The sequence below is a fragment of the Phaethon aethereus genome (assembly GCF_964289735.1).
Source record: "Phaethon aethereus genome assembly, chromosome: 9".
In the NCBI taxonomy this organism is placed as follows: Eukaryota; Metazoa; Chordata; class Aves; order Phaethontiformes; family Phaethontidae; genus Phaethon; species Phaethon aethereus.
This window is the reverse complement of record NC_138585.1, coordinates 4,934,483-4,947,529: the sequence shown is the minus strand read 5'-3', so window position 1 is coordinate 4,947,529 and position 13,047 is coordinate 4,934,483. Positions and strand designations below refer to the sequence as shown.

Sequence of the window (13,047 nt, the reverse complement as noted above, 5' to 3'; positions counted from 1 at the left end):
TTTTAGAACCCTCTTCATGCCTTCCTAACCTCAACTGGGGATCGTGTTGACTCCTGAAGTCGCAGAGGTCCATGAGCCTTAACGCTAAATTTTGCAAAACTATGACTGCAAGCTTTGCATCGCCAAGGAGCTGCCCAGCAGCTTGTGAGCCACAGGGCTGGAAAGCTTTTGTCGTAGCCATGAATCATTTTTTCCTCCCTCGCAGAAAATTTGGCCATAAACGCTGTGTTTGTCAGGGGCTGCACTTCAAGCGTTCACATCGCTTGGTGGGTTGTGATCCTCGTCCACCACACGTGGACTCTGCATATGCCCTCTGTGGCCCTTGGGACAGAGCAAGGGCTGTGAGATTTAGCCCTTTGGGTATGTTTTGTTGCTATTATGCTGTTGAATTCTAATAATTAATAGCTTACCAAAAGAAAAACCTTTAAGAAAAATATGAATGCTGGTTTGAGTAGTCATGGTTGTGTATACATGGTTTAAACCAATGGCTTTTTCTTATTAATAGAATCACAACGAAGTAACTGGAACATTCACTATTGTGATTAATTGATATTTTTCATATCAAAACAAATGGAAATCCTAAAGGCTGGTTGGATTAAATTGAAGAAGCCATTATTACAGAATTTTTATCTGCTTTTATATGTGGGAATTCAGTGTCATCTAATTTTTGCTATTTCTTGTGCAATTTCGTGTTTGTTGAAACTAACGCTTTCTAATCTCCTTCTCCTTCCTCTGGGATAGCCCAGTGTTAAAACCCTAAAAAACTCATAATTTTTCAGTAAAAGGAATTACTGGTTTTGCTTTGTTTGTGGTCGAGATCAGCAGTACTTGATAGCGTACCTAAATTATCACAGATTCAATTTTTATGTAGTGTGAAATTATTAGAGAATCAAATCCTCCACCGCAGCAAATGACTCAAGATTGCAATAAATACTTTGGATGAAGAATTCCACTACGTGTTCATTCCTTCCTCTTACCTGCCAAATGCTTCTTCAGGATCAGCGGGTTTTCTAGAAAAAAGGCAGAAAACGGTGCAGAGAGCAATGATGCCTCACCCTGCAGTGCCTGCTGCAGCAGGGGACTTTAGGATGGTGCTGGTTGATATTGCTGGAACCGATGAACCCTGCTGCCTTCCTCAGCATCTGGTAACGGTGCGTACTGTCATGGTTAGGGATAAGTGTCGTGCCAAACGGCATTTCCTTCTGCCAGTGTCAAAGGGTTTGGTTTTCTGTGGTTCTGGTTGTAAAGCTGAGGTTTTACACAGCCAGGCGGCACTGGCCGCTATTTGTCGTGACCGCAAGTATAGCGAGTTGGTTGGGGGGTTACGCAGCGTGAAGAGGATTCTGCAGTCAGCCTGGCCCAAAGCACGATCTCGGCAGCAAAGTAGTTTCTGGTTTAGCAGAAGGTGGGATCTGCGGGCTGCAATACAGTACGCTGAGGTGATAGCATACACGGAGGTACGGTGCTCAGCCGCAGCCCTCCCCAGTGCAGCACCTCCAGTAAAAGCGTGAAGCGTGCCAGCTGAAGGTTTCCCAGCGCTGCCTCCCGCCCCCGGATTGCTCTTGCAGGCAGGAGCGGCAGGCGCTGGAGTTTTATGGGTCCTTGGCAATTTCTGAGTGGTAAAAAGCAGGTTTGTGTTGGAATAAGACCTTCGAAGTGAGACAACCTGTGGTGGTGTGCACACTTATTTATGTGATAAATACACCAAGATTTTCATATTCAGTGACATACAGTTGCTTAAAGGCCTCTTAATTGCTGAAGAAAACTAATTTAATTGAAGTCAAACATGAAAATACAGGACAGAATGAAATACTACTTTAGAAAGCAATTCAGTGTATTCAGCTGATCTTATTCTAGCACGCGTTTTATTTTTAACTTTATGGTTATGGATTTTTATAGTGTCACGTCAACATAAAGGGCTTTTCTTCACAACAAGAGCGGAACAGAGGAAGTCCAAGTAAATGAAATCCAATGTCCTTCAAGGAGGCAGTGGTAAACATGTTCTCAAAGACGGAAAAGTTCAAATATAAACTCACTGTGCTTTCTGTGGGGAGAGGAAAGAATACAGTAGTTAGATTATATTTGAGAAGGCAGCTGGTTGAAGACCAAAATCGGTATCGTTATCCCCAAAGTTTACCACAGTGATATTTCAGAAACCCATTCCAACCTCATGTGGCACAAAGAGACAAAAATAAATCGGTAGTGATAAGTCAGTGTTTTAGAGAGTCCTGTTGTGTGGTATCTGTTTAATGTCGGACAGCAGAAGTCCTTCATATCCTTTCAAAGCCACATAGGGGAAAAAAAAGGGTGGGGCAAGGGGGAAGGAAAGCATTTGGAGGGAGAAATTTCCGTAAAAGCTAATAATGAAAATGGCTGTGGTTCTTCAAGTGAAACTCCCAGGTGGGCAGGGCACTTGCGTGGCTTTGGGGATCTGTGCAGGATTCTGCCCTCCTGGCTGCCACGGGGAGCCGAGGAGCCTCTCTTGCTCCTCCATTAGCACTCTGTGGCTTTGTGTCTGTCCGTAGGAGCTTCAGATAAAATTAGTAAGGAGGCATGAGTCCTGTGATTCAAGCTACACTTGTTTTTCAGCTAATTGTCATCCTGCTAATGAATGCCAAATAGCTTTGCTCATAATAACAATACTTTAGCATCATGCTCTAAGTGTCAGCTTGAATAAACCTTTAAAACAGCCTATTTTAAGAGGATTAGAAAACAGAGTGCTATTAGATCCAACCGAGTGATAGAAATGCCAAGGGCCAAAAACATTCATTAGACTTAGTTAAAGCTTTCCCTAACACAACTAAAGTTAGTTACAAAGCGCACTCTCTGCTTTTGATAGCATGTGTATCCTCCAAGTGGTCTCACCTCGCTATCTGTCGTACACCCCTCACATCTGGAGGCGGAGGAGCAGGGAGGAAGGGCATGGCTTTCTCTGGTTAAAACTGAATCCATGTTTCTCTCTCCCACCCTTATGCTAAAGCATAGACTGTTGCTGTGGCTGAACAAAGTTGAAAATCCAGCAGATGTTCCTTCCCCTTCCATGGTCAGCAGGGAAGTCTAACACTAGTTAGGCTTGTACTGGGCTCCAGCTGCTTTAGCAGAGAAGGGTTCCCAGCGGATCACCAGGATTTGTGCTGTTGGTTTTAGTGGCCATGAACCCGCCAGAGAACGATTGCCCCGTGCTGAGGTGCAGAGCAGCTTCACTCCACACCTCTGCTGTTGTATTTCCAGGCAAATGCAGGTGACCTGTTCCCAGCCACTTGCATTCAAGGTGCTTTCCCATGCAATTTGCTGAATTAGAAAGAAGTCTGTAAGAGTGCAACAGGTCCTGCCCAGTCTCCAAGGTTAGCTGTTAGACTTGAAAAAGTAGTACTGCATAATTTAAAAAAAAAAAAAAAAATCACAAATACAGTCTGCTTTAATATTGCTAGAGATTATTTCATTCCAAGGCAGTTATTTAAGGAAACAGCTTTTGCTTTCTCATTTGTTGAGGATGAATTGGTACCGTAGTTCCCAGGGCCATTTATTCAATAGATCTCTAATAAATAAGTTGCAGCTATTTGGCTTCTCTTTCTTGTTCTGACTCATTTTCGCTTCTGGACATGCAGCTCCCTTCTGCCAATATTTTATGACTGTTTTTTTCTATTATTATTTTTTAACGTATTGTGCAAGTCACTCCATGAGCCCTAGAACTAATGAAGTCTGTTTTTCTAGGACTTTGTATGTCATGCACAATTGACTTTGATGTCAAAGAAGGTGTAAGATCCCACTGAAGCTTTTGCTGAACTGGGTACATTTATTGTCTGTCTCCTGTGTGCGTTCTCTAGGAGTCAGTAAGCCGAAGGCTCACAAAGCCTTTCTCATGCACACAGCCTGCTGAGGGTCCCTCTGCTCTTCCTGACCTGCTCTTCCTCATGTCACAAGACTGGTAGGAGCTGTGTTTACCATCCATCTCGTTCCCTCTCTCTGCTATTGTTGGTTTGAATCCACCAGCATGTTCCAACTCCATCCTAGAGGACAGACCAGTATAGATAGGAAACCCTGTTTGGGGTTTTTTTGCCTCCTCTTTTTCACTTGTTCCATCCACTTGCACAGATTTCCATGTGCACATACGGGCTTCTGTGACGCTTCGTCTCGTTTGAGAGACACTGCAGACACATTGCACACTGCCAGCGATGTGAGGCTGCACACAAAACCCTTCCCAAGGAGCACCAAGGCCTGTGTCACAAATTGAACAGCTGCAAAGACCTTAAATGACTTCTTCCCTGTAGTCAGCACCACAAAGCAGCGGTGGTTTGTATTGCTGTAGGACACCGATTAAAGGAATTGAAGCAGGAGCAAGTGTGCAGTTGCCAGGGTTTCCTTTCCCAAGCATTTATAATGAAGGCCAGGGAGGGGGTCCCAGGAGCATAGCATGTTAATTTAATTAATCGAATGGGAGACTGAAGACTTGAGGTGAGTTTCATCTCACCTCAGCTGAGGCCTCCAGGTATCTAATCTAAGCAACTGCCTACGAGTCAGCAAAAAGAGACATCTCTGCGTTACCAGCAGAACTACCATTAGCTGTTAAAGGAGGACTTGGGCAGATGGAGATCATGCAGATCAATTCCTCCCTTTGTTATGTGAGAGAGCAATAACGGCAAAAGATCAAGACAGCAATGTCAAATGCTTCGAAGGCTGAAGGCTTGGTTATCCATCGTGTGAAATGGGGAGTGTCTTGTCTTTGACTTAATGATAGTGGGACACAAATGCCACCCCTTCTTTATAGTCCTTATTCTTTTCTGCGTGAAGAATCCAGTGCCGTGAGCCACGGCATGTATCAGACGGACACAGGGGAGCTCTAAATGAAGTAAAATTGCCCTTTACCTCATTAACAAGGAGTTTGCCTGCTTTTCCCTCTTTAAAGAGACTGGAGCAGCATAAACAGAAAGTTGCCAAGCATGTAGTTGAAATGGGAATCAAAAGTGTAGGAAATCAGCTACGTAAGTTGTTGGTTATGTGCGGCAGTTAAATGGCATAAACAGGGATTTCAGAAAAGGTACTGTGAGAGCGTGCCCCAGTCGGGCAGTTGGTCATCCTCCAGGGCCCCTCCGGCTGGCAGCTTCCGCCTCCACGGTGTTTTAGGGCTGGGAGCAGCTCTTCAGCTCCCTCAAACATTGGGAAAGGACTTCAGTTTGCTTTGTCCTGTCTGAACTGCACAAAAAAGTACTTACGTCCTTTTGAAAAGCTGGCGTAACCCAAAATTGGTTCCTTCAGACACAAATTGGCTTACTCAGGTGAAATTCTCTGGGGAAGGTACATCACTTGGCCACTAGTATTTTTTCATGAGCAAACCATAAATTTGTATGAGTGTTTTATAGTTGGCAAGTTAAAAGCAGACTTCCGCTGAAGCAGGTGGGTGGGCCATTGATCTGAACCCAGATGGAGCATCCTAAGGGAATCAAAGGCAAATTGTCAAATTACCCCCCACCGCAACAGGCATGGAAAAGTCAATATGTAGGATAGGTTCCTCTTACGAGACAGCCCTAATGAGGGTACTGCTCAGGCTGTGTTTTTATCTACAGCCTCTGCCCAGGGCTGACAGTAAGCTGCATTTATTATTATTGTTGCAGTGCTAGTACAAGACATCTTTGTGGGTTTACTTAGATTTATGTACATGCAGAGGAGACTTCCAGGTTCCACTCACCGATATGTTTGTGAAGAAAAGGCTGTATCTGTGTCATCTGGATGAGCTGTCTATTAACGAGTTAGGTGATAGCATGGTCTGCTTTTCATTAACAGGAGATATGTAAGTTGCTATCCTAATTAAGTTAATCACTGAGCTTCTACTTTATGGAAGGTCCCTGGGAATACATTCAGGTACAACAAGGTCACAGAGCGGGATATGCGTCAGGAAGAAGGTTCTGGTTTAGGGGGACAGTGCCAGAAAGAAGAGCTTGTCCAAGCCCCGGGTGCTGGTTGTAGCAGGCTGCAGGGTGCCTCGCTCCCGGTGAGCTGAGCAGGACCCAGAGGTGGCTCTGGGGAGCAGTCCGTGGCTAGGACGGTGCGGCTTTGCTGCGGTTCGGTCGGTCTGTGTTCTGAGTCTAGCAACTGGTTTCTTAACTTTCTTTTCCCAGAGAATAAAATTCACTTTGATTCTTACCTGAATCTTGACAGCATCCCAGGGTAATTAAGGTAATGGCAATTAATAAGGTGCACCCTTGCTTACAGAGGAAGCACCAAAGTTATCTTGTGTGCCTTCTGCCCCGTGAATGTTTTGCAGTTCCTCTGCTTCCCTCGATGTCTTGTTCATTTTTTGTCACGTCCCCCAAATGGACCTCCCTTTGGAGTCTATTTTAGTCTTCAGCATCCAGGACATTTTGTAACAGGGGTGGGGTTTTCCATAACTTGTCTGTTTGAAATACTGTTTCCTTTTGTCTGTTCTAAATGTTCTGCCTGATCTGAAATTTCTCGGATTGTCCCCAAGTGTTTGTGATAAAGAGAAAAGCATGAATGACAGCTGTTTGTCAACATCTCTGTGCATCCTCATAAATGCATACTAAATGCCTTAAATTATTCTGCTGTTTAATGAGAATTTCAACCTAAATTCATGGGAGGACATTTAAAAGAGCTCAGAATTTATTACTCATGTCCAGTTCACTGGTGCAATGTACTTGGGATAAAATCTGACAGAAGAAAAAGGCAAGTTTTAAGTTGGGTGAAGGGGAACAAGCACATGCTTTTAATATCTGTTTCTCCCATCCTTCAAACTTGGACCTGAGCCAGAAACGCTTCAAAAGCAGCAGAAACCCCAACTTGGGCAGGAGGAGAGTGCCAGCGTCCAGGCTAACCAAAGCCTTTTTTTAGTTGTTTTAAATGAATTTTTAAAAAGAAGGAGCACTTGTAGTTTCCTCTCTTTTTTTTCTAAGCATAGGTGCAGTCAGAATGTGGTTAGCATTCCGGTTCTCAGCTAGTATTTTCTTTAAAACACGCATTTTTGATCTCAATTCTGTAAGCATGATGACAGCCCATGGCGGATGCAGATGTTTTCAGTCATTGATGTATCCAGCTGATAGTCCTGAGAGGCAGAAGGCACCCAAGCAGCTTGTCTTCCAAGATTTTTTTAGTGCTTGCAAATTCTAAGGTGATTTATGTTTGATTCATAAATTATAAATACGTGTATTATATGTACATCTCAAAATGGAATTAGGATGGGAGACGAGGCATTTCTCAACTTCTTGCAGACTCTTTCCCGAGCCTTCAAAATTGTATTTCCTCCAGATGAGGTTTAAATCTCTACAAATACTGTGGAGGTGACTGGTGGTCTGTAAGTCAGGCCTGGCTGAGGAAAGAATGATTGGGAGGGGTGGAACATCCCAAGCCAAAATTAGTTTCTGCTGTGCTTTACTTTGGCCCCTAAATAAGGACTATATTGTGTTCGTGGTAGTGCAGGTTTGCAGTGCTTGCACGAAGTGAAGATGCCACATGGGCAGGGGAAGATGGTCATGCCCTCTGTCTGTCCTGTTCACAGAGAGCCAAGGAGGAGGGTGCAGAAGTGACCACCAGCCACGTATTTATAGATTGCTGCTGCATTATGCACCACTGTCAGGTGTAGCCTATGTGGCTATCCACAGGGATTTAGCTGAATTGTTGGACTAGGAACATTCACTTAGTTACCGTGTCTCATCTGAAAACAGTGTTGGTGAACAGCTGAGGGATGGGGTTTTTTCAAGCCATAGTTAGAATTGAACAGCAGCATCCTCCATCATACAATTTTCCAAAGCAAATAGATTTTGTGGCAGATTTTCCATGCTGGTCACAGTCACGATGCGATTTTACTTTAAAGACCTATACACAAGTAGTAAATCAAACCAGTAATATATAACGTGTATAGTCCACAAACAAAAATATGTTTATGCCCATTAGAAAATATATTCACACATAATTGAAAAACGTCTAAATACTGGACAAGGTATTTTATTTTTGTGAATCTCAATGAAATGCAGTGAAATCAGCCAGTAGTAATTCAGTAGTAGTACGGCTATAAAATAGGTGTCCATAGCTTGTGGTATCTCAGTATTTTGACTCGTTCTAGATATGCACTGATCTTCTTCATACGGCTTTCAACACCAAGTCAAGGCTTAGGACACTTCAGCTATTGCACCTCCTGGTCTGGTGCCACATTTTCATCCATCCATTCAGAAGAGGATGAGTGAATGAAGGCTGAATTAAGTCTGTCTACTTGTTTGGTTTTCTGTGATCTAATGTTCACTGAGTGATAAACCACATCTCCTTGGCTAGAGCCAGCGCTACCTGGGGGTCGCAGGTGGGCTCCAGCCAAGCGAGGCTCCCGAGTGCAGACAGAGAATCCAGTGGTTTTATCCCAGCGTGTCTATAGGTCAGGATACACTTAGCAACCTTTAAAAAAAATAGGCTAGGTAAGCTAAGCTTAAATCTCTTTTTAGGACTGCTTTAAAAGTGTGACTCTGTTTTAAAATAGAAGTAGTTGAATGATGCTCGGGATTTTTGAACATCAAGCTATATCTAAGTTTTTATCATTGGACAAGGTGAAATGTTAGCAGTGTTTAACAAAACAGGTGCCATCTAGTGGCAGGGGAACTAAAATTTGCTACTGGATTTACTGTTGTAATATCTGGCAGGGAACCTGAATTGCTTTTCCTTAACAATTGATAAAATGTGCTTCTTTTGAAGCAGGCACCTAAAATTTGGGAAGAGGACACACTTCCCTCTCCTCTGGGGAAAGCAGTCCCATGTGGTTATACCTGGTATAATCCCCATGCACTGAAGGGTTGAGGGAGTGCTGTGTTACCCACCATCCTTCTGACTTTTCCTAATTTCTGAAAGTGTGTTGTTATGTCTTAATATTATTTTAGGGTAGCTGTGTATAATATATATGTATATCCGTATTTCAGCTCTATTATAATAACAATTGATATTAATTTGCCTGTTATTCAAATAACAGACATGCATGTTATTGTATATGTGTACATCCTTTTCACTTCAGCTGCCAGATACACATACATATTGCATGCTCTGGATTGCCTGCTAACAGTAGCTGTTTTCTCTCATCTTTACCTATTTCTCCTTTTCATACTGGTTCAATGGGTAGGAATGTCGTAAGCAAATTATTTTTACAAAGAGACAAGTTCTTTTCTGATGGCATTGAAAGAGAGAAAACTAGAGATTAAGAGCTTTATACAGACTTAGATAAACTCCTGCAATAATAACATGGGAACTCCGCCTGTCTAGAATATTATCCCCACAGCTGGTAATTTTTGTCCTTCTTGTTCCTTTGGGAAAGCCCACATGTCAGATACTCAAGATACTTAGATATCCGAGGACCATGTGTCTTAGATACTCTATACTGCAAAAATGCAGTGGCAAGCATAGATTCAAATGACCTAATTAACCCAACAATAAATAGTTTGTCTAGAGGCCGTTTTGAGCAGAGGGCAACGCTAATGAAAAAGATAAAAAGCCAAAGTCAGTTCTGTCCCACTGCCACAGTATGAAGCCTACAGCTTTTCAAAACTTAAGCAAGGAGTTTTGATCTTGAAAAATACGCAGTGAGGATGCTTGAGTGCGTAAGTCCCTCTTTGAACATGTAAAGTGTCAGATAGGCACAAACCGTGGGGTTTTTTCCTCTGCTTTTTCTCAGACAATGAAATGCATCTAATTTTAAAAAGAGAATCATTCACTGGTGTTTTTCTCAATTAAAATATTACTGCAAGGAGCCTGACTTAGTGACAAATTGGTTCATGATAATGGTATAATTTATAAGTAAGGAAGAAGTTAGAAGATGCGTATTGAAAGCTATAAAGGCTTAATTATTTTTAACCTTCAGCAGTGTATATTCGAAGTGAGGGAAGGAGGCTGAGATGTGCTCTGGCAGGTGAAGGGTTGAAGTGGCAGCTGCCTGACGCTTGCTGAAAGGGGCGGAAAGTCAAACTCAACCTCAGTGAGGCTGATCGGGAAGGTCTTGTTGGAAACGTGGCAACCTGAACAGCATCTCCTGAACGGATTCCTTGCTTCTGTCATTCATGCCATGTCTCTGCAGTTTGTTGCCAGCCTGGTACATGGGCACACAGCCGGGGCGTCGGGAGGTTACCTTGGCAGTGACCCTTGTATCTGCAGCTGGGAGAGCGTGTTTCCGCATAACCAGTTGTTTATTTCAGCAGGAGGAAAGCAACGCTCTTCTTTCTGGAGTGAAAAATACCTCTGCTGTATGGGTATATGTGCTGTGCATTTATCCAGGGTGTATATCGCACCTTTTAAAACTGCCAGCAAGCCTCAATATTGTAAGATACTTCTGAGTTTATTTTACTGTTAAAGTAATAGAGCCCTTCGGGTCTTACTGAATAAACCCAGAAAGGAACAGGCGCTATTGGCAATTACTTCTACCACCTTTCATGTTCCTGTCAGTGATAGCTATGATGCTTGTTGGTTTGCCTTTAAATGCAGGCTTTCTTAGAGGCAAAAAATAAGAGTGGAATTCATCTTGAAAAATTCCATTTATGCAAAAGTGCAGCGTGCTCTCTAGCTTCATTATCCCAGCTCCTACTACAGTCCAGAGAGAGAGATGAGCGGCTCTGAAGACGCGTGCTGAAGTGAGTGCCTCAGTGAGTGGGAGGTGCCTTTCCTTCCTTAGTAGGGACTAAGCCACCAGATCAGGTTTGACTCCCGTTTGATGAATCCCACCCAGGTGCCTTCCCAGTCCTTACCTCGCAGAGAGGCTGAGGCTGCTGTGAAATCTGTTGATAAGAGCCTACTGGGGCAATACTTCACTGGGGAACTTCACCATTTGCCGTGAGTCTGTAGTCGTAGCACAGATATAGTTAGAAGGAGCCGTGATTAAAATCTCTTGCCACCTCTGGTCTCAGGAAAATAATCTTAAGATTCACATCTCTTGTATTTGCTCATCCCACCCTGGCTGCAAACAGATGAAATCCCTTCTGCAAGGGCTTTCAGCCTACAGCAGGTTTCCTCGCAGCAGGACCTTGCAGCACAGGTCTTTGTTCTCCGCCAGGCAGGCTGGAGCACAAGGCCTCTCAGCATGTAGGACTTTGGACCAGAAGAGTTTTCTGAGCTTGATACACTGGCAAAAGGAGCCTGTGCTGAGGAAGAAAAGCATAAGGGCAAAGAAAATGAAAGAATTAGGTTACTTTTTATAGATAAGACTCTTCCGCTTAGCGAAGATATGTAGGTATGATAAAGGTCTGTGAAACACTTAGAGATGGCAAATAAGGAGTTAATACACTGTATTTCTTACACTAGAAGGTTAATGGTTTGTCTGTTGTACTGAAGAGATTTAAAAGCAGTGGAGGGAAGTACTTTTCCCCAGCAAAGGTAACTAAGTGTGGGGCCCATGGCAAGACCCCAGCAGTGTAGCTCAACTCAAAATGGGCCTGACAAGTCCACGGAAGCTGGTGACCAGCAGTGACTCTTAAACAGAGGGGTTTGGCCAGGAAACCGTTCAGTGGGTGAATGAGGGGTAAGGTCACTCCTTGTCCTGTTGTCAATGCCTTTCCTAAGTACGCGGTATCGCCTTGCCTCATGGCTGCATGCATGCCTGCAGCTCCAGTCTGTGTAGCCCTGGTGTGATCCAGTGTAGCTTCATATGTAAATATTTAGAGTACCCAGACGAGACACGCATTTCTGTGCCGTGTTGCACCATACTGGGTTATAGGCTTCAATCAAAAGAAGGTGTTGAGAGGCGTACAAAGAACAGGGTAGAAATTTAATGGAGGCCCAAGTCTGAGGAAACAATGTGAAAAATCTAGTGTACGTGCAGCTTGTCTTCCAGTCTCATATGTGGACACGGAGCCACAGTCACATACAACTTTTGAGTATTTCCAGCCATGCGTGTGCAAAGGGCCGTCTGCTGGTTTGCACCACTGGAGGCTGTCTGACCTTGCAGCTGTGCACACAAACCTCGGTACACCTGAGCAGCTGACTCCTGCTCAATTATTTCAACCTTTGGAGCACGGCCGCAGGCGCCGCACGCGTGCGCTTCCACATGTGCAGCCCCGAGCAGCCGCCGAGCCGCCCTGGCCCCAAGCAGCCCTCCTCCCGCCCTGGGCATTGCGCCGCAGCAAGCTTCCTACCATGGAAATTTCAAGCCTAAACAACAGAGGAGCTATCCAGGCAAATGGCTTGGATGTCAGCTGCGTTACGTTTCGTGGCATTTAATATCCCGGGGTCTGCGAGGGTGTTGTGTGCTGCCTGGAATCACTTTCCGAGCAGGTGCGTGCCACTTGCTCCAGCCCCCTCCTTGCTATTTTTCCGCCAGGCAGAAGGGAATACCGCAGTGGGCTCAGGCGCTCCAGCGGGGGCATGCTGGCTGCTGTTAATGCTGTAGCGTAGGCACAGGCTTTGTTTATATGTCCTGCCAGTCAGAAAATTCAGACGTCTTTGGTCTTTGCCCCCCCTCCCCAAGTGACTCTTGTCTTTGCAAAGTTCTGATATGAACTGGAATTCAGGGCTGTCTTAAGGTTTGCACACATCGGTTTCCAAGGGCCATTAGGACGGTAATGCTGAGCTCATCAGGATCATCAAAGTCTAAAGTGTTTTTTTCACTAGCTGTGTTTTGGAGAGACCTGATGCTGGGGCTGGGGAGGGTGTCAGTGGCTGTGCTCATGACAGCCAGGCTTGTTGCTGTCACCTTGGCTGGCTTTCCTTGTGTGCCAAGTAGTTGTATGGTGGTTGCCAGTAGGACAAGTAGAGTATCCACCTTCTTGCTGTTCCTCAAGAGAGGATCTTCTTTTTCCCTGTGGGGAACTTTCCAGCCAGGGAATGTTCTCCACTCCCTTATTTTGATAGATGGATTCACTCCTGCTTGCCTTAGATAAAAACAAACTATCTTGGCTAATCATAGAAACAGAGGAGGGGGATATGGAGGATAAAAAATAGATGCAAATAATTACATCTCTCTGACCTCCATTCAAAACACTGTCAAATGGGCACAAAGCTTGCATTATAAAGTATGAAAATATTATCCAAGACCTGGCTGAAAAAGTATACTTTATTTCTTAGGAGTGACTGGAGGTG

The 13,047-nt window shown here is 44.2% G+C and overlaps 1 protein-coding gene across 1 annotated transcript in view; it reads left to right on the top strand.

The window, feature by feature from the left end:
• The window catches only part of GPC1 (glypican 1), a gene marked incomplete at its 5' end in the record, with an annotated part of 215,288 nt that overhangs the window by 164,842 nt on the left and 37,399 nt on the right, over nucleotides 1–13,047 (top strand). The gene's annotated exons all lie outside the window — the stretch shown is intronic.